The 22,419-nt window shown below is 39.4% G+C and overlaps 1 protein-coding gene and 1 pseudogene across 2 annotated transcripts in view; both read left to right on the top strand.

Annotated features, from left to right (window-relative positions):
• Positions 1-14,387: 14,387 nt before the first annotated feature.
• LOC137969535 (polyunsaturated fatty acid 5-lipoxygenase-like) overlaps positions 14,388-22,419 on the top strand; it is a 41,352-nt gene continuing 33,320 nt past the window's right edge. Inside the window, exons 1-2 of one of the 2 annotated variants that reach the window (XM_068815838.1) lie at positions 14,435-14,612; positions 19,561-19,600. The gene's annotated coding sequence lies outside the window, so the exon portion shown is untranslated. Of the gene's footprint in view, positions 14,613-19,560; positions 19,601-22,419 lie in introns of both variants that reach the window. The other variant, XM_068815837.1, reaches the window with a different exon arrangement.
• Positions 18,360-19,541, top strand: LOC137969537 (uncharacterized; annotated as a pseudogene).

Here is a 22,419-nt window from a genome sequence, read left to right as displayed (position 1 = left end):
TGGCTCAGTTGACTAGTGCGCGGTTTTCGGAGCGAGAGGTCCCCGGTTCGATCCCCGGTGACTTAAACGTCTGTTTCGACTTTCCTCGGATCCATGCAGCTATAGCTTTAAATCCTCTTAAAACGGAGAACTGACAGAGGGAGGGGGGTAAAGGGTGCACCGTCGGCTTCCATTGATACCAGCCTCTTAGCTGAAGGAACTACCGACGTTAAATAAAGTTACTTTACCTTTTACCCATGGCAAAGGTCTCTTTCCCGAACTCGTAAACCCAGCGAACGCATGAGAAAAGAGACGTCTGCTAACAGGAAAGACTTTTATGTATATTACCGGCTATTTAACTGGTGGTTAGACGAATAAAATTCAAATTTTAAATTCAATGTTTTGCTAATTGTACCTCACAAGTAATTTGCCGTTGTTTTCTCTGGAAGTGTTCCTCCCTTGGTATACAATCATGATTATTTCAGTAAATGAATTCTAATCCTTTTGTCAACCATTGTTTATTTCGTAAACATTGTTTCAAAATGTTTTTGTAGATTCAGCAGTGTTCACTCCAAGCGATGGGGACAACTGGATGCTTGCAAAGCTGAACGTGCAGGTTACTGATATCGGATATTCTCAAATTGTGGAACATCTCGCAAAGGTATAAACTAAACGGTGTTTTACCGAGGTGAAGGCTATAGCGATGTTTCTCGCGACGTCATCCACTGTTATTTTAAAACATGCCACCCAGAACCTAATTGGCTGTTGAAACAACGACTTCTTTTGTTCAGTGGTTGGCAGGTTTCAATATCCAAAGAAAAGTGACGTCAATCTTTGCTATTATCGGGAGTGGAAGCTGAATAATGAATAATGAATAACGGCATTAAATAAAAAATGAATAATGAATATTTGGGTTTGGAAAATCAGGAATAATGAATAACACAGCCATGTCAGTGGAATAATGAATAAAACATTTGTTTATGTACCTCCTGATACATTTTCGAGAGGGACTTAGTAGTTATACGATGAAATTTTTGTTTTCGTGAAATCAGTCGGTAATCGGGAAAAGAAAACTACATAAAAACTACAAAAGACTCCTTCCAAACTATTCCGAAGCTTCAGACTGGGACTATTGTAGAATCTGCCAAACAACTTGACGTACTGACCTCTTGCATGGTTTTTTGTCTGGACGTTTAGTGTTTGGCCGTTTTTATACTAGAGACGCATAATCCGTCTGGGACATACTTGGGCAAAGATTTTTTCTGCGTCTGTTAAATTCCTGAAGATAAAAGGTTTTGCGAAGCACTTTAGAATAAATATAAGCGATATAAAAATATAACGACGTTTCCATGACTCCATGCCATCATTATTGAGTTCGAAATACATGATAGAATTAATTGATTGAATATATAGTAGTAGTAGTGTGAAAAGATGTAAGGTATTGAAAAGGCTGGATGAGGAGTTGAAGCCCTTCTCGACTAACGAATACACAATTTCTGATATATTTGAGTTTTCTCAAGAAATCCAACAGTTTCAAGTCAACGAGAATGATATCTTTGTATCGTACGACGTTTCTGCATTATTCACAAGTGTCCACTTGGAAGAAACGATCTAGATTCTCGCTAAGAAAGCCTTTGCCCAGAACTGGTTCAACGAAACGCATCAGTTAAACATCACCCAGGATGATCTTGTTGAATTATTGACGGCTGCTACAAAACATCAACTCTTTCAGTTCAACGGACATCTTTATGAAGAAATTGACGGAGTTGCCATGGGCTCTCCCTTAGGCCCTCTTGTGAAGAATATCGGAAACAAATTACCTTCCTTCTCAGAAGATACGTGGACGATACCTTAGCCATGGTTCTCGACATTCCATCTGCTGAAGCCTCGTCGACAACATTGAATGAATCCCACCCTTCCATTAGCTTCACCATGAGAAATAACAACCAACAATAAGCTACCCTTCGTTGGAATGGAAATTGAAATGAAAGGAAATCAACTAGCAACATTCGTCCACAGAAAAACAACCAACAAAAGCTAACAAAGGCCTCTTACTGTACTGCCAAAGACACGTTGACAATAAGTATAAACACTCACTCTTGAAAACAATGTTAATTCGCGCACATCGTTTTTCATCTTCTCCAGACCTTTTTGCTGATGAATATAACAACTTGAGATCAATGTTTCTGAAATTGAAGTATCCTTCGCGGCTTATCGAATCGACCATCAACAGTTTCATCCGTTCACAAGATCAAGCCGAACCACAGCACCAAATCCCACTAGATCAGCTCATTAGATTTGTCTTGCCGTTCAAAGATCAGAGATCGCCCGACGCTGTACGAAATGATCTCAGCGAACTCAGCAAGAAAATTGGAAGTAATTTGCGCTTAGTGTTGTTTACTAGTAGAAAAATCATTGATGACATCAAAGGTGTGGAGGCCAAACCTTCCCTAATTAACCAACATTGCGCTGTCTCAGCTGTCTACAAATTTTCATGTGATCTGTGTGATACAGGTTATGTCGGATACATATCCCGACACCTCTTGAACGCATCGCCGAACATAAATACTCTTCTATTGGTAAACACTTGAAAAAAGAACACAGGCTGCAACCAACTAATCTACAAGACCAATTTACAGTTCTAAAGAAATGCCGCACAAAGTTTGACTGTTTAATCTACAAGATGCTGTTCATCAGGAACATAAAACCAGAACTTAACACGCAGTTGGATTCAATTCGCGCCAAACGTTTTACATAACAATTGAATTCTTTAATACCCTTTTCAATTCCTTACGTATTTTCACACTACTACTACTACTACTATATATTCAATCAATTCTATCATGTACTTCGAACTCGACAATGATGACATGGAGACATCGAAACGTCTTTCTATTTTTATATCGCTTATATTTATTCTGTTAAATTCGTCTAGTATGAGGACCGGCACGGGACGCATTACGCATCTGGTCGAACTTTCCAGTTTAGCGCGCATTGGAAGACGAACTAAAGTGGATCGTTCGTCCAGACGCATTATGCGTCTTTTGCCTGTCTTTACACTTACGCAGAAAAAATATTTGTTCATGTTCGTCACGGACGGATTATGCGTCTTTTATGGTTCGTGCCGTCGTTACACTAGACCGATAACATGAGAGACGTATAATTCGTCGGGACGGACTATGCGGCGTCTCTAGTATAAAAACGTTGCTTAATGTCCAGATTGGTGTCGGTGTGTCAACGACGGTGTATGCATGGTCGGTTTATCAATGATGTAATTGTTGGATACTGAATTGTATAGAATGGGGAAGAGCAAGACATCAGAGAAAAAGAGGAGACGTGACCGATGGTAAGGCGATATTAATTTTACCTTGTTGTTTTTTTTTTATGAAACTTTCCATTTTATGTTTCGAACCCTAAATGGTTTTTGAAACATGTTTTTATACAGCCCACGTTCCAGATCACCCGTAACCGAAATGAGGCGGCGTTCAAAGCCGTCGACCAGCAGGTCAGCTGGTATCAAGTTAGAGCGAACCAAGAACTTTTCAATACCAATTTTTAGCATGAAATAACATGAAGTTAGGATAACCCAATGAATAATACGGATTTTCAACTTGATTTTTAGTTTTGCTCTTTTCTAAATTATTCTCTAAAACTGTAAAATACATACGTAAAGTAGTCTCTGCGCCAAAAATATCAATTTGGAAGTTAAAAGTTTGAGTAATATCCACGTTTTTAAGTTCGCTTTTGGCTGCATGTTTTCATATCAAACTGCCTTCAAAACGCACGAAATGCAGTCTCAGACAACCTAATTTTTTAAGATTTCCCGGTGGGGCATGCCCCTGGAACCCGCTAGAGGCTCGCGCCTCCGTCGCTCGTTTGGTCCGTCTCCTCGTTGGATCGCACACTCCCGCAAAAAAGAAAACCTGCCTACGGCCCTGAGTAACCTGTAAGTAAAGGCGCATTAAAAAAGAAAAAAAAGAAACCTTGATGTCGGTTCTAGGAACTTAGAAAGTTCTGCAACCGACCAGGCTATGCCGTGCAGGCCAAGCTCTGAATTCAAATTTATGAAAATAGCCACTGGCAATAGCACTGCTTTTGGAGAAACATCGTCCTCTTGAGAATTGAGTATACAGTCGAATGTAGAGAATTGTATTTTGTGCAATGTCTTATATTGTCACATAACCACGTTGTGGTGTTATCGTGGTGTTCTCGGATAATGTTCTAAAAGTTGGTGTCAGTTATGAATAATAAAAAAGAACTTTAGGACAAAAACGAATAATTGAAAGAAAAACCCAAAGAATAATGAATAACCGAGGTCCACTTATTCAGCTTCCACCCCCGACTAATAGAGTTGAATATCAACCATCTTTTTTACCAAAACTAAGATGAATCATTGTTTAATTAACTTCACAATCCTGTTTAACTGAAGAACAAAAATATGCTCAATGGAAACGATTACGTAGCATTTTAGTACATTCCTCTTCGGCTGCTGTTTCGCTAATAACCAGAGATTTAACCTTCCGGAACAAGTGAAAAGCATGACTTTTTGGTCATCTTAGCGTATACTACCATTTATTATCCAACTCTGAAAGAGATCAACGCAATTAAAAACGTGCTAAACGAGTGCAAATTACTATTTCAAGATATTTACATTTGTGCAGTTGAATAAACAATCCGCAACATTTTCCACTACGCGCTTCACGAAAATACTGTCACACTCAGTTGACGAATAAACTCGTTGTTACAGTACAGGTTGGACAATAAATAGCTTGTTAGCTGAGGTGCTGGTGTGGGTCCTTAAAGTACAGCTTAACTCGATCGAAAAAATACCACACGCCAAAAAATCTCAATCAAAATGCAATACAAGACTGTGATAAATAGGTCGTTTGCAACCAATCTCTGGGGACACAGATAATAATGCTACAACATACAATTGCTGGTGGACGAACAAAAACAGCTAATGAGAAGTCTTTTATTTTCCTCCACCAACATGGCGGCGATGACGTAAGGTGAAATCAGCTCCTCCCTACTCCCCCAGGCCACGCAGGGAGGAACTCGTTTTTCACTTTTGAATGTCTCCCAAGGTACATTATTTTATGGAGTCCTTCTGCGTCAGCCTGAAACGTGCTCTGGCAGCTTTGCATCCACTGAATCAAATGCTGAAGTACCACTGCAGAGAGATTGTAATGCCGAACACCTTTGGCAGCTCAAAACTGCTGGGTGACCAAGGGTTTATGGACTTACTATTAGCATTTGGAAGTGAAGGCGCTCTAAGGTTACTTCGGGGTGGACACCAATATGCTACATGGGAAGCAACAGACTTGAGAGCGCAGATAAAGGCAAGAAAATTGGGTTCGCCTATAAAGTAAAATGTGACCAATGCTTAGATATTTATATACATATTTGCCATGCTCTTCGTCGGCATTTTTTTCAAACCTAGCGCGTGCTCTCGTGAAGTTTAATATCTGACGTTTCATTTAACCGTACTTTTGTGGTAAAAGCAGGGGCTTGGGGCAAGCTCATATTGCGTCAAACTGATCGGGGTCGAGAAGTATACCCGGAAAAGTAAGAAAGTAAGTATAGTATATCCGTATTTCGAAAACGCGCTTCAAAAGAAAGATTGATAAAATTCCTTTCCAGGTAGGAAGGTCAGGTGAAATGTGGTTCTGGCAAACGCAGTCCTGATTCCATTGAAAGGCCAAAACAAGGCAAACAGCATCACATAAGCCTAAGAGACTTTCCAATACTAGAAAAAAAAATGAAACAACAGAATAAATGTAAACATTCTTGCTTGGAAGCAGGGATGACGCTGTGGTGAAAGAATTTTACTCCCAACAATGTGGCCCTGGTTTGGCTTCCAAACTTGGCGTCGCATGTGGTTTGAGTTTGTTGGTTCTGTCTTCTGCTCCGAGATGTTTTTCTCCGGGTACTCCGATTTCTCCCTCTCAAAAACCAACCAGCGATTTGATATGATTTGCTTTGATTTGACTTCTGTACATTGTCCCCAATTAGTGCCCTAGGGCTAAATGCTAAATACAGTTGACACTTATTTTTATTATTATGTACAATTAAATTACGTTTTGCTGGTCGACCGGACTCATTTCATTCCTTGGAGCGGGTTACAGCTAATAATCAAGGTTCACAAGGTTCTGGGCATCTCTCAAATCTCAAGAACTCTTCGCAGCATCCTTTCAGTTCCAGTAATGCGGTCTTCTGCACGTTGCCCTGATCGTACGCTTATACCAATATTCTGAAGTGACTTATTCACCCCATTAGGGATTGCTCCCAAAGCTCATACAGCAACCGGTATCACCTCCACTTTTGGCATAGCCCACATCGTTGTTATTTCGCACTTGAGATCTTCGAATATTTTTCAATTTTTTCACTTTCTTTTGAGTTAACTCTGCGGTCAGCTGGTACAGCAACATCGATTATTATACAGACTCTATCTACCTTCCTCACAACAATAATATCCGGCCCTCTAGCCTCTATTGTATGGTCGCAATGTATGTTGAAATCCCAGAACACTTTGATATTGTCCGTCTGCAACACACTCTGGGGCTGCTACCAGTTCTCGTACCATTGTCTGCTCTGTCCAACCCATTCACACCACACAATTCCCAATAAATCATTCAAGGGGCATCATTGTGTCTCGTCTTATACTCTTTTTTTTCAAGTTTTCTGCACTCGCTAATGACATGGGTAACAATTTCACCTCTCTCGTGACACATTCTACACAGTGGAGATTACATACGCTTGTCCTCATGAAACTTCACATAATTCGTTCCCAAAGCTTGTTCTTGTGCCGCACAGATGAGAACTTCAGTGCTGGTCAGCTTTTTTTTATCCAATTCCACGGTACTGCCACGTCAATAAGTTTGCAGGTTTTGTTCTTATGGTCTTTGATCACAGTATCTGACTTGTTACATGCTAATTCTCTATCAGTGTGTATCAGCACATCCCAGAGTATTGTAGTTTCTTCATTTCCAGTGACAAATGCTGGTTTGTGTTTATACCACTTATCCGACACCTGAATATTGTAGTGTTGACATATCTTCCAATGTATGTATGTTGGTGTCTTGTTGTGTCTTTGAATATAGTCAGTTTTTGCAAGTTCCTGTAACCTGTCACATCTGCTCCCAAATGATTTATGCTGTACCTAACTCAGTTCTCCTTATATGTTATACAGAAACGTGGACTTGCAGACAAGAAACTCGTTCCGTACTTCCCATACCGTGACGACATTGAAGAAATCTTACAAGTTATCGAGAAGGTGGCCGAAAGTTACGTTAACCTGTAAGTTTCAACACAGACTTGATTTTAGTTAACGGAAATGGCCCGAAAAGCGAAATTTAAATGAAGTGAGCTAAACGACACTGAAGATTTCGATCTTCCTTTTCTAAACGCGACTTATTTACGTATAGGCAAAAGTCAATAAAATGTTCGCTACAGCTATCGAGCAAATTCGAAAGAAAGAAATAAGCTATCCTGGGGATTGCATAGGCCGGCTCAGTTGTTGTAAACAGGCAGCATTATAATGGAGAGATCTTGCATTTATGTTGCTTATCCTGATTTTCACCTTGATTGCCTGCTTGGAGGTAAATCTACGGTAATCAGTGACATCAGTTTGGAATCAGAGGACTCAGTTTGAGCATACGTGGCATGGAGAAGGTAAAATCGAGCAAAGCTTGGTATCCAAAGAAATGTTTCCTTATCCGTTTTTGTTCTCTAAAGTGGACTGTCCAAAACGTTGTGGAAACACTTGTGTGGACACAAAATGTTGATGTGTTTTCAAGAAACAGAAAGCAGAGGTTTTGCAAAGACAGGACCTATGATCACGAATCGAAGTCATGATCCTGGCGTGTTTTTCTTTTTTCATGGCCTTTGATAGAAGAAATCGATTTAGTGTTTTAGTATTAAAAAACCGTATTTCTCTTCCTAAGGTATTATGACAACGACAAAGGCGTTCAGGAGGACAGCGAGCTCCAAGCTTACGCAAACGAATTGTCTATTAACGGAACTGGACCGAACGGAGGCATTGGAAGGGTATCAGTGATTAGTTGGCTAGTTGGTTCATGTGCTAATTTACTTATTAAAGGGAAAGCTAATATCCTATTGTTGGTCTGTGGATCTGATCCTTTCCTTTCCTTTCCAAGAAAAACTTACTGTCCTTTATTTTCAACAGATTCAAGGATTTCCTGCCAAAATTGATTCCAAGAAAGACCTCGTGGATATTGTGGCCCGCATCATCTCGCAGGTGACCATCCAACACGCTGCAGTGAACTATGAACCGGCAGACTATGCTGTGTATGCGCCTAACCTACCAACCAAACTATACAATGATACCAGGGTGAAAGACGGCGAATTCTCGGTTTACCGACTTCCAAACAGACTGACGTCTGCTGTAAGTAACGTTTGCATGTTTTAAAAGGAGGAGTAGACTATAGGCTACGCCCCCCCCCCCCACCCCACCCCTGCACACCAAGGTAAATTAACGGAGCTGGCCAACGTTGTGATCTTGTGACAGATAAGAGCTGTTCCACCATGGGTGGTCTGGTGAGTCAATGACATTGTCAACCAACCAAGTGATTTATCTCAATTTACTTTAATCTGAAGTTTCTCATTGAAAACTACGTAAAATAACATTTTTGACATTTACAGATCGAAGCTCAATTTTTCAACGGTTTGGCATCATTCCGTTTCGATTCGTTGTTTGATTACGGCAACGAACTACGAGACATCAAAGCTGTTAACATTATAAATCGTCACTACGAGGACCTTATGCTGAGAGTCCAACCACATATGCAGCAAACAAATGAAGAGCGGGAAAAGATTGGTGACTTGACTTATCCGTATTTAATTCCAAGATGGATTCCCAATGGAGTTCAGACCTAGACCATCTTAAAGGGAAATTGAACGACTTTGTAGAGACAGTAGCACCTGTCACAGGCAGCCTGTTATTTGGTGTAACCGTTGTAGCATCCTTTACTGTTAAGTCTAAGTCATTGTTTCGGTTGTTTAGTCTTTGTTTTGAGATTGAGCAGCAGGTCACCCACATTGTACCTTACGAAAACTACAATATCACAATCAACGAGATCGTTTGATACCAAGCGGCTAGGAATGTGGGTGTCAGTAAACGTAGGCAATCAACACATGTAGTACAACTTTGAGATGCTCTTTGCAAAAAGGTAAAAAAAAAAAAAAAAAAAAAAAGAGAGAAAAACGAAAAGGATCTCATATCCTCTAAATGGTGTATTTCGTATTGTTCAAATTTAAAGGGTTAGGTCGAGTTAAATGAAAAATAACCGTTTACATTGACGTGGCAGTCTTCGCTTCTAAGTTCCCGTTATAGTCAGTCGTTTCTAATTAAGTACAGGGGAGACGTAACAGTAAGCTAAGGGTTTACAATAAAGTCAATTGATGAATACTTGCTGTGTGTTTTTTAGTTTGAAACCCGAATATAAATCAACGACGAGATGATACCGTGAGATGATACTGCATTAGTTTCTCGGCAAAGGGCGAAAGAACATTGAAAATAAGAATACAAGGGAGAAATGGGTAATAGTTCATGTAACCCACATATGTGCTCGGAGAACAAACTATTGCTAACTACGCTTAAGGTTAGCTATCGTGTGGAAGTCTATTGGGCTTATTCCTAGGTATGGTGATGTAGCCTGGAATGTCCTCAGTTTTTGGTCAGAAATCGCGTGGGATGCTCTACCTACCCATTGACCTTTTCCACAAATGGCGTTCAAAGCCTAGTTTTTCAGGCTTGGTTGAAACGCATCAAGTTCGTTATCAAAGACCGGTGATTTTTACAAATAAAATATCCTTTTGTTTCAATGCCATGCAGAGAGTATTTCTAGCGTCTCGGCAATGAGTAAATTAAAAAAAGATGAATAAACCAAAATGAGACCTGTGGGTTTGATTAACATAAACACAAAAGAATAATAGATCGGCCACCGTTTATAAAGGTGGTCTAACCAGCTGCAATAACTACTTGTAAGCAACAAGTTCGTTCATCTAGACGTCTCTCTGGTGTGCGGGATTGACAAGGTCCTGCGGCCACCCTGACTCCGTTATAAACACAGCTAATAAAAAAACCCGAGCTCTAGAGACCGATTGAGAAACGGGAATTCCACTCACCTTTGAGCACCTATCACCCCCAAACCTCGCGCGTTGCTCTCAAAATCTTCCAACTTCTCCCCAATAATTCCTGAATTAGTGAATTATTTGCCCTATGTAAAGGAATCCAGGTGGCCTTCGGATTTCAGTTCCCAACCCGTAGATTCCGGATCCAGAATAGTTGAATCCGAATTCCAAACTAACGGGTTCCACCGAAATGACTCCTGGATTCCATCGAAATTCGTGTATTCTGGATTCCACACAATGGATTCCGGATTCTACGCTCTGGATTCAGGATTCCAAGACCTCACATTTGCAGGATTCCGGACTCCGGATTCCTCCACATTGGGAGAAAATTATTTTCTGTATCACCACTTGTATCATGCTAAACACGAGAGGTAACCCGTCAGCGTCAGAAAAGTGTCTTTTTAAAACAGTTTTTGCGGGATTGTAAACAATAGACCAAATCGGCTATCTCAATGATTATAAGACGTTTTGTTCCAGATATTTCCGTATCATTTAATTCGAATACTACATTATAATGCAAATCCAATACACAAAGAATCTTAATCCTGGAATTCGACAATTTGAGTTGGTTACAACATTAGGTCTATTGTTTGTTTTCGCCAAAACGTGGTTTAAAAATAGACTTATGGGGACACAAACCTGATAACAGATTCTTACTCTTGTTTAAACGACTCTTGCCTATACACTATGCAAAAAGATCTACAAGAAAGAAACAGGAAGAAAACTAGTAGACCCTTTCCGCAAACATGGAAAGACTTAAAGGGAAGTGACCCTCGCAGTTACCTGGACAATCCAAGCAATTGAGGCCCCCACCAGCCCGCGATGCCGGTGCAATGCTCTACCAACTGAGATATGAAGCCAATGTTAACATTCTTCTTTTAGCGTATCACCACATCATGGTAAGTAAAAAAGCCGCTGCACTCATTTCTTATGGAATGAATGATGGCTGTTCATCAAATTAATTTATTCATGTACTTAAAATGTCACTATGGTTTCATCAATGTAAAAGCTGTTGAATATTATCATGGTTAAAATTGTTTCAAAGAATTGTTGGCTTGTATCTCACTGGATTTGCAAAATGGCGCCTATCTATGCGTGGACAACTCAGCACTTTGAGAATCAGAACAAATTTCGTGCTTTTCACAGCGCTGATTCCGGTTATTGTGGGCACAATCTTTTACCCCTTCAGCGCCAACAGTTCCACTTGTAGATTTTACTCTGCCTAACACCAGACTATCTTTTGTTCGCTTATGGATGGGGAACCCCTTGGGAGGTAAAGGGTTAAAGACATTTTTCTTGCACTCAAGTCCTATATAAAAGATAGGTTCTGGGTAATTTTTTAGTTATAGGCATTCTGCAATTTCCTGCCACATAACTACTATGATTAACAGTGTCAAAACCCAACTCAGTAAAATGTAACTCAGCCCTCCCAGCCCCCAAGGCGAAAGTACCTTTGGTCTGGTCTAATAAATGTTAGCTAACAACTGGATCATAGTTTAGAGCCTGCGGATTTTATACAGGCATACATTGACGCCCCCCCCCCCCCCCCCTCCCACCCCTAGTTTTTTGACTGCCCCGCTGTCTTGAAAACAGGCTGCGCAGCTGCACAGTGACCGACCTTTTTTGTATTCTCAAAGTTTCCTAGGTGTATTTGACTAGACCTTTTGGAAGCTTGTCAAAGAGCGACGTTTCTTGAAAATCCGGAACACCGACTTACAAAACTACAATCCACGTCGGCTGACCTTTAACAAGTGTGCAAGACGAGAAACAAGAAATAGCAACGTTTTTCAGCTTTAAATGTCTTTCTTATTGAGATATAGGGGAAAATTGGCTCCGGCAATTGCAACGCACCTGAAAAGGGCCGAACTTGGACTAGTCTTGGCTAAACTTAAGACGTGAGACATAGCTCTAAACATGATATTGCTGAATCAGGCTTGAAGATGTAAGAGTCAAGAAACAAAGTTAACATCACATAATTTAATTCCCTTGCAATAGTATGATTTAATTTCACAACCCAATACATGTGACCAAGAGTTTCAAATTGTAAATCCTCAGTCTGTATTTTTTTTGTTTACTTAGCTCGTGTTGGCTTCATGTTTTTGTCTTTTGTTTCCTTTGTGTTACGGCATTCAGTACACCAGGGTGAGCCTTGAACTCTGTGCTTTGAAACTTTCTCCTCTCAGAGGGAAAAAAAGGCCTTTGAACCTCTACGTCTGTAATGTTTGTCAATGTCTGGTCGGCTCAGATTTAATTAAGACGCTAAAGCACGGGTCGATGGAGACAAAATATCGTGGAGCAAAAGGAGGTTTGCTGGCAGGCGGTTTCATAAAAATAAGGGGTTTGTTGGGAGTGCTCAGCCTCGTGGGCGCATAAATTTACCTTAAACACGAGGAGACTGCACGCCAAGTTGATTTCTCAGCGTCCTTTTATTTTCACAGGTTACCCAATCTATTATTACACAAGGCATCGGCCATTTTGAAAGTTGGGCGAATAGGCAATTTTCGAATTGTGCTGCAACAAAAGAACAGAGTTGAGAATGAGTTCAGGGAAATAATTAGCATTTTGTTTTGTTCAAAAAAAGAAAGGAAAATGCACATTTTTCCCCTGAACCTCGACTCTGTTTTTGCTGTTGCTGCACAATCCGAAACTAGCCTATTGAACAACCTGAGAGAGACAATGATTTTATGAGGACTCCTATATCTTACATTTTGTAATAATTGAAATGTGCACAATTTAATAGCGGAGCTCCGCGCGCGCAGAAGGCGCGCGCACGTGGAGCACCATAGTTAAGAAAATATGGTAACCCATCAATGCGAGAAAATTTGGTTTTATAGCCATGACGTCATGAACGACCGTACGTACGTACGTCCGTACGTCCACCCCTCCATGTATGCCAATGTGACCGGGATCATGCTAGTTTACAGCATACATCTTTGATATTGGACATCGATCTTTTGATTAATTGGCACCTGTCAAAACAAGGTATCCACTGACCAGTATCACGTGACCATAACGCGGGCTCAAGCTTAGAGCTCATCGAGGTCAGCTTTTTTTTTAATTTGACCGCTGACCAGGCACTGGTTTTCGATTGGATTGCAGGCGTAACCCAGGTTAGCTCACCCGAACATAATTCGCGCGCTTTCTGTGGCTCGGCGTGGCTACACGGCCATACTATATATAAACGAAAGTTCTTACACAGTCAACGCTTTTCGTGTTCAGGTGGAAAACGGTTTGGAAGATGTTTTCTTTCTGCATTTTTCCCTGGTTTCAATCCAGTTTGACATATCATGATATCTGTGGTCCACACTGGTGGCTACGCAGTTATTCAAGTCAAGCATCGGCGGGATGTAAACTTAAAGCTGAGTGTTTATTTTTAATTTGCTTAGAGCTGCTTTTTTCTCTGTACTGCAATTTTATAGAAGCTCTGATAAGGTTACATGATGCCTGGAGGACCTATGTCTAGAACAGAAACGAAAGGACTGAGCGAAAGAGAATGACAACGACAAAACAGAATACCAGTAATAGCTCATACGTAGCACACAAATTCTTTCCTTGGGCAATAAACCGTTTGTTATTTTTACGATGCGTTATTTAAAGTGGATGCGTATTTTTAAAAGTTGGTTTAATCGGTTATTCCTTTGTTCAGGAATGAGAAGCGAATTTTTATTGTTAACTGGAATTAATCTGTACTCTTTTGGACATAAAGAAAGTTGATTTGTTTGTTTGTTTTCCTCTAAAATGCGAGCGAACAAGTGCTTTTTTAATCCGTTTGCCCAACTGCCTAACAAGCAAGCGCCGGAGACGCTAACTTGTAGGGGGTTCTGGGGGAATTCTCCGCCAGAAAATTTTGAAATTTTGAAGCTCGGAAATGCTACTTTCACCATCTCGGCGAGATATCAAAAAAATAAACGTGGATCAACCTTAAAAACCGTTTTAATTTTTTTAAATTTTTGCTTGAAATTGGGACTGAACTGGAACACCGTGTTCTCTTCTCACACGATTTTGGTGGCATATCCTCGGCTTTTGTGATAAGTTGAAGGTAGACAAGTTTACCTGTTTGCTTCAGTGAGAGGAGTTTATGCCGGAGGACGAAAATTCACGTCTACTCCATCAACCATCCCAGTCATGTTTTTATACTATTTTGCAATGCGGAAACCCAAGTGCATCTTTTCGGAACCTTTTTTCTATTGTTAAGTATATTCATGTGCGGAATCGGGTTAGACAAAACTATGGTTGGTAGGCTATTGCATTAATCACAGTATTTTCTGATTCTCACACCATGCTTTCGAAAAGTATAAACATAAATCCTTTTAGCGCAGTATCAATACTTAAAGTTGACGGATTAAAATAAGATGTCAACCTGTCACTCGAAAACCCGACGTCCCAATTTTAAACGATTTCACCAACAATATACTCGAGGTATCTACGCGTAGTGATCACTCCAATCGAGTGCTTCATTGAGGCGTTAAATTGGCGTTAAGGTACGTTTAGAATATTCTTGTTTTTTAGATTTAGCATGAAAAAGGATAGTGGAGCGAGAACTAGATATGAAAAATAAGTTATTACCAGCGACTGCTGGACCTTTAGTAATCTCTCTTTCGCATAAAATGTTATCTTTCAAAGATAATCAATTTTAAAGGCAATACATGGGAATTAAGCTACACCTTGATTCAAGTCAGCTATATTTTCGATTATTGTTGTGATGGCTGATTACTTCATGTAAGCTAACCTTTTTAAAACGGGTGCTTAAACTTAAATACTGTTGAACAATGCTGTTTAAAATGGGTGTTGAGGCTTAAGTAAGCACTATTTCAGATGCTGCTTACAAATTGATCAACAGTGCTCATTCGAAATAGTATTTTTAGGGCACTCCATTTGGGTAGTCCATAGGGTACTCCATGGAGTAGGGCTCCGCGTTTTGTCCTCTCCCATCTTCTTTGACCGCACTATCACCAAGATGACCCTGTACTAGGAATTCCGATTGCAACCAGGAGAGAAAACTGCTAGGAGCTCGAGACTGAAAGATCGTTGAGCGCGTAATGAAGAAGTCTAAATTTGAAACGCTTTCGTGAGGGGACACTGCACTTGAAGGCCACTTTGTTTTCTCTTTGTCAATTTGCGACTTTAAGTATTGATAGTGCGCTAAGAGGATTTATGTTGATTTTTATCATAAACATGGTTTGAGAATCAGAAATTGCTGTGATTAATGTAATAGGTAACAACTATTGTTTTGTCTTGTGAATCTAGAGGTTCGATCGTGTTGTTTCTTTGGGAAGGAAACATCGCTCTGTTAAATAAATGAAATAAAATTATGCTTACGAAGGTTTTCTATCTGTACGTTACGTTTAGAGAATGCCGCCAGCCATATGTTGATGGACGAAAGCAAAAGATCTCTCCTTAGTTCCTTTTGTTAGTCCACCAGAAAACTTACATTCCATCATTGATATCTGTGTCTCTAGGCAAAGGTTTCAGAACTGTCACTTGAAAGAGTGACAACCAAATTTTTATTGTAAATTAAACACCGCCAAATCCTCAACGTGGCGCGATAGTCAGGTTGTTTACCATTTAGAACAAATGTCCGGAAATTCCGGTTAGTTTGTAAATGGTACACGACTCTTTGGTTCGTTCCACTGGAAAATTTCCCAGAGCAGCGGGACGTCTGAAAAGGTAGTCCCGTTTTCCAGTTGGAAACTTTGCGATGGAAATGTGTTCCATTTACATGCAAGTTTTGAAAGGTCTCACCAGTTTCAGGCTATTCACGGCCATATGTTAATTTTGGCAACTACATAAATGTATCTTTTTTGTTATTTGTACACACTAATTCGAGACTTTACTTTTAAAGGAGAAACAATGATAATTAATATCTTTAAAATTCAAGTTATAAATGGCATCGCAAATTTGCTTACAATTATGGCGCATGGAAACTTTCAAAGAAAATGGAACAACCTCGGTTTTCAAAATAATCAGTGCGAAAACATTATTTAAAATATGTAACGTGAATAAAAGTACGTTAGTTCTTATAAAATAGTTCGCATAAAATACAAACACAGTCTCTGCTTTATACAAACACGGTTTTGGCTCTGTCTCTCAGCAATTCGTTAAATTCACCATTTACGAGCTCGCTCAGCAACTCATTGGGTTGAGCAGTAGGTACGGTATTTCTTCAGCGTTCCTCGTAGGTAGCCCAAGTTCGCGTCACTAGAGAGCGTGTAATAATTAATTACTAGTGGGAAGATGATCTTTGAGTGCAAGCGGTATTGGGTTACAGGCAGCCGTTGGGAATTTAAACGCATATGAGACTTTGTATGGGAAATAAAATACCGTTGATTATGAAGCCTAAAAAAACGCTCAATTTATTGTTCATTCAATAAAATGAATAAAACTGACTCACCTCTGGTGTATTCTTGTGCGTTTTGGTGCTTATTTTACCGTTTCGGGAATTCCGTGTTTTCACTGTCCTAAGACGAAGTTAAGGCAGCACACTAAGATTTCCACCGTAAGCGTAGTCAGCTCAGAGGCGGTTTGCGCCTCGAAAATCCATCCCAGCCGCGATTTTTTCACGCAAAGCTAAAGCCCCACCATTTGCGAACCTTGGTGAATGTTTCGTCGTCAAAAATCCCCACTCACTTGGCTGGAAATGAGCATTTTCTGCTTCCGATTCCACGATAGCTGATGATTTTAAAACTGGTCGAGGAGCTTGAGTCCGAGGTCAAATTAACTCCACCCGATGAGGCTTCTCGAACAGCTCCATTGTTACGAGCGACGCTGTGGGGATGGGGTAAGTGTTGTACATGAAATGACTGTACCTCATCTGGTGGAGTTAACTTGACCTCGGAATTCCCGAAACGGTAAAATAAGCACCAAAGCGCACAAGAATACACCAGATAATTAACGGTATTTTATTTCCCATACAAAGTCTTATAACGCGTTTAAATTGTCAACGGCTGCCTGTAACCCAATACCGCTTGCACTCAAAGGTCATCTTCCCACTAGTAATTAACCGCGCGACCATGGGCTGAGCGCGGTTCTTGCTCTGCAATCGGTTTATTTATTTTTAACCGCGCGGCCATGGGCCGACCGCGGTTCTTGCTCTGAATGTTGTTTATTTATTTTTATTTTTTTATTTTTTGTTTTGTCGGCGAGCTGAACTAAACTTCCACTAGGCCACATACTAGTCAGTGGGACTTCCAGTCACGCAACTTATGATGTTTATTCGCCAAGAAGCTGTAACAAAATATAATTTTTTGTGTGTGCTTTTGAAACATGTAATAGTGACTTTTAAGAAAGAAAGCTAAGACTATTACGTCATCGGAGATTTCACAACAGCTACGACTGATGGTGCAATCGAAGATTCCTCCTCGGCTATAAGTGAAAGAGCAATACGTTCGTGTGCAGTCGCTGTTGTCAGTTTGTTGTGCTACAGATTGATCAGGTGATTTTGTGTCTATAGTAATCAGTGAATCAACAAGGACTGCTTTGGAATGTGTACTACGTTGCGACTATAGTGGTAAGAAAACAGATAAATTTTCAAAGCGCGGTTTTAAGATCTGAAAGATCTTCTTGTTAATTATTACATGCTCTCTAGTGACGCGAACTTGGGCTGCCTATTCGTTCCTTAGCTCTTCCTTCCTTAGAAGAAATGTTTTTAGCAGTTTTTCTGTCAGTCTTTTGCAATCTTTAATGTCTTTGTCAAGTTTGTTTAGTACGCATTTCGGTGTTTCTGACGGTGTTCCAAAAGCAAACAAAAAATAACATGTTTATTACAATGTAGAACCCCTAGAGGCTAATGAGAAATCAATTTGTTTTCGTCCACCAACATGGCGGCGATAATGTAACGTGAAGATGGAAAAAAAAAAGCTTTTCATTTAACAGAACGAAGTTTCCCTTCCCAAGGAGACAACACGATAGAACCTTTTGATCGGTCTTGATAATCCCGAATTGGGGTACACAAAACAGTAGATGGTACCTGTTGGATTAATCACAGCAATTTTTGATTCTCAAGCCACGGTTATGATAAAGATCAACATGAATCTGCTGAGTGCACTATCAATACTTAAAGTAGAAATTAAAATGAGATGTCAACCTGTCACTCCAGAAGTTGACATCGAAATTTTAAAAGATTTCACCAATAATATACTCGAGGTATCTACTCGTAGTGATCCCTTCAACCGGATGCTTTATTGCGGCGTCATATCGGCCTCAAGATACTTTTAGAATTTTTTTTTAGATTTAGCATGAACAAGAATAATGAAGCGAGAACTAGACTTGTAAAATAAGTAATTATTAGTAACTGCGTATGCTGAACATTTACTAATCTCTCTTATTCATAAATTGTTATCAAGACATTCAAATAATAAATTCCTCGAAACTCTTAACCACTAGTACTGCCACCCTTCGGTTAAGTTCACTATGGAGATTGAGAATAATGGAATGCTTCGGATCCGTTTCTTGGCACATAGCTCCTTAACAAATCTGCACAAATCCAAACCAAAGTATACGTCAAACCTACCAACACTGGCCTTTTGCTGCATTACAAGAGCCATGTTGATGATCGCCACAAGCGCGGCTAATTGAAAACTATGCTTGATCGTGCCTTCCGCCTCTCATCCAACTGGTCATACTTTTCCGATGAATGTGATCGGCTCAAAATGGTGTTTTCTCGTCTTACTTATCCAGACAGGTTAATTCCACCATCTCGCGCTTTATCGCAGTCAAAGCTTCTGATCAACCTGTTCTCGAGTTACCAGCTATTAACAACGAATTAGAAGCGGTTCCCGTTGTTCTGCCATTTAAGGACCAGTCTTCAGCCGTTATCGTAAGAGCACAACTTAAAGATCTGAGCCAGAAAATTCAAGTGACCATCCAGCCCATATTTGTTAGCCCCATGATTAAACAGCATCTGAAACCGCGCGAAGTCAAGCCTACCATTGTCAACAAACAATCCCTTGTTTATCAATTTAAATGTGACCTGTGTGATGCAGGTTATGTTGGTTACACACGGCGGCATTTGCATCAACACGTTGACGAGCACAAGAATGCGTCTTCCTCCATTGGAAAGCATTTCTGTGTGGAACATTCCTATGTGCCCAATGACCTTACGAGATATTTTACTATCTTAAAAAAGTGCAAGAGCAAGTTTGACTGTCTCATTTATGAAATGTTTTTAATTAATGAAGTGACACCAAGCCTCAATGTACAGTCAGACTCAATTCGTGCGAAAGTGTTTTAATCCTTTTTCATTCTTGCACGTTTCTAACACCCCCTTTTGTACATTTTCATATTGTACATACTTTTACGTCTTAGTTTTATATTTATATGTATGCAAATTTTATCTTCACTTTTAAGCTTGATAATGACCGAAGTTCGGTCGAAACGTTGCGCATTTTTCCCGATAATTTTAACCTCATTCAAAGATAATCGGTTTTATAGGGAATACATGCGAATTACGCCAAACGTTGATGTGAGCCAGGTATATCATGAATGATTCCATGGATCCCTTGTATTTTCTCGATATACATTCGAGCCTTTAGGCTTACTGTGATAGTAAATGTATAACCCATACCACAAGGTGTGTTCCGTAATTATTTTATACCATGTAGCTGCATGCCGCAAAGGTGCACTGGAATTCCGTATTTCTAGGATATTTTTCGCTTAAGGTGGCTTACTACAGTTTTAATGGATTATAACAGCCCAACTTCTAACTCTTTTGAAAAATGTCCCAAGATGTTTTTTTTTTTCTATTTACTGTTTGCTTAAGTCTTTTGCCATTCTATGTGAAAATTGAACAATTAAACGTAAACAAATGCCCAAAATGAACGACCAAGTACCTAAGGAGAGACTGGCCTCTAGTAGTTTAAATCACGTTTTTCTCAAAATCTACCCGTATGAGGGGGGGCCCCCCCCCGCCCCCCAAAAAAAAAAAAAAAAAAAAAAAAATGAAAGGGATAATAAATTGACTCAGATTCAGCATTCATGCAAAGTAAAATAAAAATCTGTTGGGTAGATTTTTCGCAAATTTTGATTTCACAGTTTCTTAGTTTGCAAAAAATGTGCCTTCAAAAGAGTTAGAAGTTGGGCTGTTATAATCCATTAAAGTAATTGTAGTAAGCCACCTTAAATAAAAACATTCCTTTTTTGACTGCACTATCACAAAGATTACCCTGTTCTAGACATTAAGGTTGCAACCCGGAGAGAAAATGGGCAGGCCTGTGAGTGCGTAATAAAGGAGTCTAAATTTGAACTTCACTTTCTTGCGTGGACACTGCACTTCAAGGACACTCTATTTCCCCTTTGTCGATTTGAAGAACAGGGTATTTTTTGTTTAATATGAATACATGAAGCAGCAGATACTTTAGTAACCTTTGTGGCTGTCTTAGTTGGTGTTTATAGAAGAATCCGCCTTACAAGAAGGGGTTTCTCTCTACTAATTAAAACATCCATTAATCAGTAGGTAGTTTTGGGGAATAGTGTGTGTGTGGATGGTGAGTTGAGGGAAAATCATAGACAAAAGTTATGGTTAGTCTGTAAAATGAGGGGGAGATGTTCACAAAGCAAACTCTCAACCCCACAATAAAGTTAATGAAAGAAACAAACTCTGTGTGAAATTAAAATTGTAATCCCAGAAACAGTCAGATAGTACATGTACGAAAAACTAAATCACGTAGGAGGGATTAATAAATATTTGACCATGAAAATTATTCGTTCTTAAAAATGGGAATAATAAAGATGAAAAAATCGTCGTTGTACAAACACAAAAAAATAGTAGTGTTCTACGGTGTTTTATTAACTTTTGAACCTTGGACAAATTTATACCCATTACGGAAGACATTTTCAAACAAGTAAAAAAAAAAAAAAAAAAAAAGAAAGAAAATTAATGGACATCCGAAATCATTTGTTCAAAAAACAATATGTGCAGCGCTTTTTTGTTAACAGACTAGCTTAAAACTAAACCTGAGTTAATTCGAATGATACACTCATGCTTAAAACCTAAAAGAAATAATGATAAAATTAACAAATAAGTGGCACTTTCACTCCGACTCTAATTTTAAAATTAATTGGCAACTTGCAACATTTTTATCAAACTTTTCCCTTATTCCCTAATTCCCTAGTCCAGCTGGTTAAATACCAACTTGAACGAAAATAAAGATTTCATTTTCTGTAATGACATTTATATTTTCATGAATTTCAGTTTATTTCAGTTAGTTTTTCGGTTTTTCGTTACCCAGCTGAACACCTAACTAAGCAATTTTAATTTCGCACAACCGTTCATGATCATGCAAATTTCCCGTCTCGATGTAAGCGTCCAACAGCTAAAAACAAAATGGTGAAAAAGTCTTCTTAAAAAAACTTTCATGAGATGAAATACGACGTCTTTCTAGTTTTTCCCAAATCTAGAATTTGAGCAAGATGATTGTGCGCCTTCACTTAATATAGCTAAAATTTAGAAAAAAGTCTGAGAATTTTCATTTTGCTTCTCGTTTGAAGTGGTATGAACACTCCTTCCAGCAACTTTTCCGGGATAGATTCCTGAACTGGACGACACGTGTGGGTCGAGTTTCTCGGCTCTCTGCTCAGCTCCTGGAGAGATTTCCTGAAAATTTCTTATGCAATCGCTTTTGGGATAAATTTTCAGCTAAATGGTGTCGACGATTTTATCTTTGATCAAAGTTAAAATAGCGTCTTTGAACCGGCGGGAATCCCACTAAACACTGAGAACGGTATAAAATCCAAACACGTCAAAAAATTAAAAAACGCTGACATCCGTTTTGTACATTGAACTATATTAACATAGTCCAAAGAATTTGAGCTGAAACGGACAAAAACATTTTGAGTTGTAGCTTTGTGAAAGGTCGACTCTTTGGCAAAAGTCGAGAAAGCGTCCAGTAAAGTTTCATGGTCAAATCACGATATTGCTGCAACACTGGGCTTTTACAAGACTGGATGAAGTTAAGTATTTTACAAATCGCTACTCAAAGTCACATGGTTTATATATCTGCCAAAATAAAATCCGGATATATATCGATATATCTCGAACCTATGACGAAACTTCAATTTAAATGCTCCAGCTTTCTTATTAATACCAGGCCACCAGACTTTAGTTCGTAACCATTGTTTCATGTTCACCATCACGGCATCACAAAACACTCTGGTACCAGAGCTCCTTCCAGACCAACTGTACTAGCATTATTACTATTAGTGATCTCTTTCTTGGTTTTACGCGATAAAAATATCCCAAATTGTCTGCTTGAGCTAACCGTCTCTTCAGCCGGCTGTAAAGGCCGCATTGTG

The sequence above is a fragment of the Montipora foliosa genome, chromosome 9 (genome assembly GCF_036669935.1).
Source record: "Montipora foliosa isolate CH-2021 chromosome 9, ASM3666993v2, whole genome shotgun sequence".
Taxonomy (NCBI): Eukaryota; Metazoa; Cnidaria; class Anthozoa; order Scleractinia; family Acroporidae; genus Montipora; species Montipora foliosa.
The sequence above is the reverse complement of the archived record's forward strand: the minus strand, read 5'-3'. Positions and strand labels throughout refer to the sequence as shown.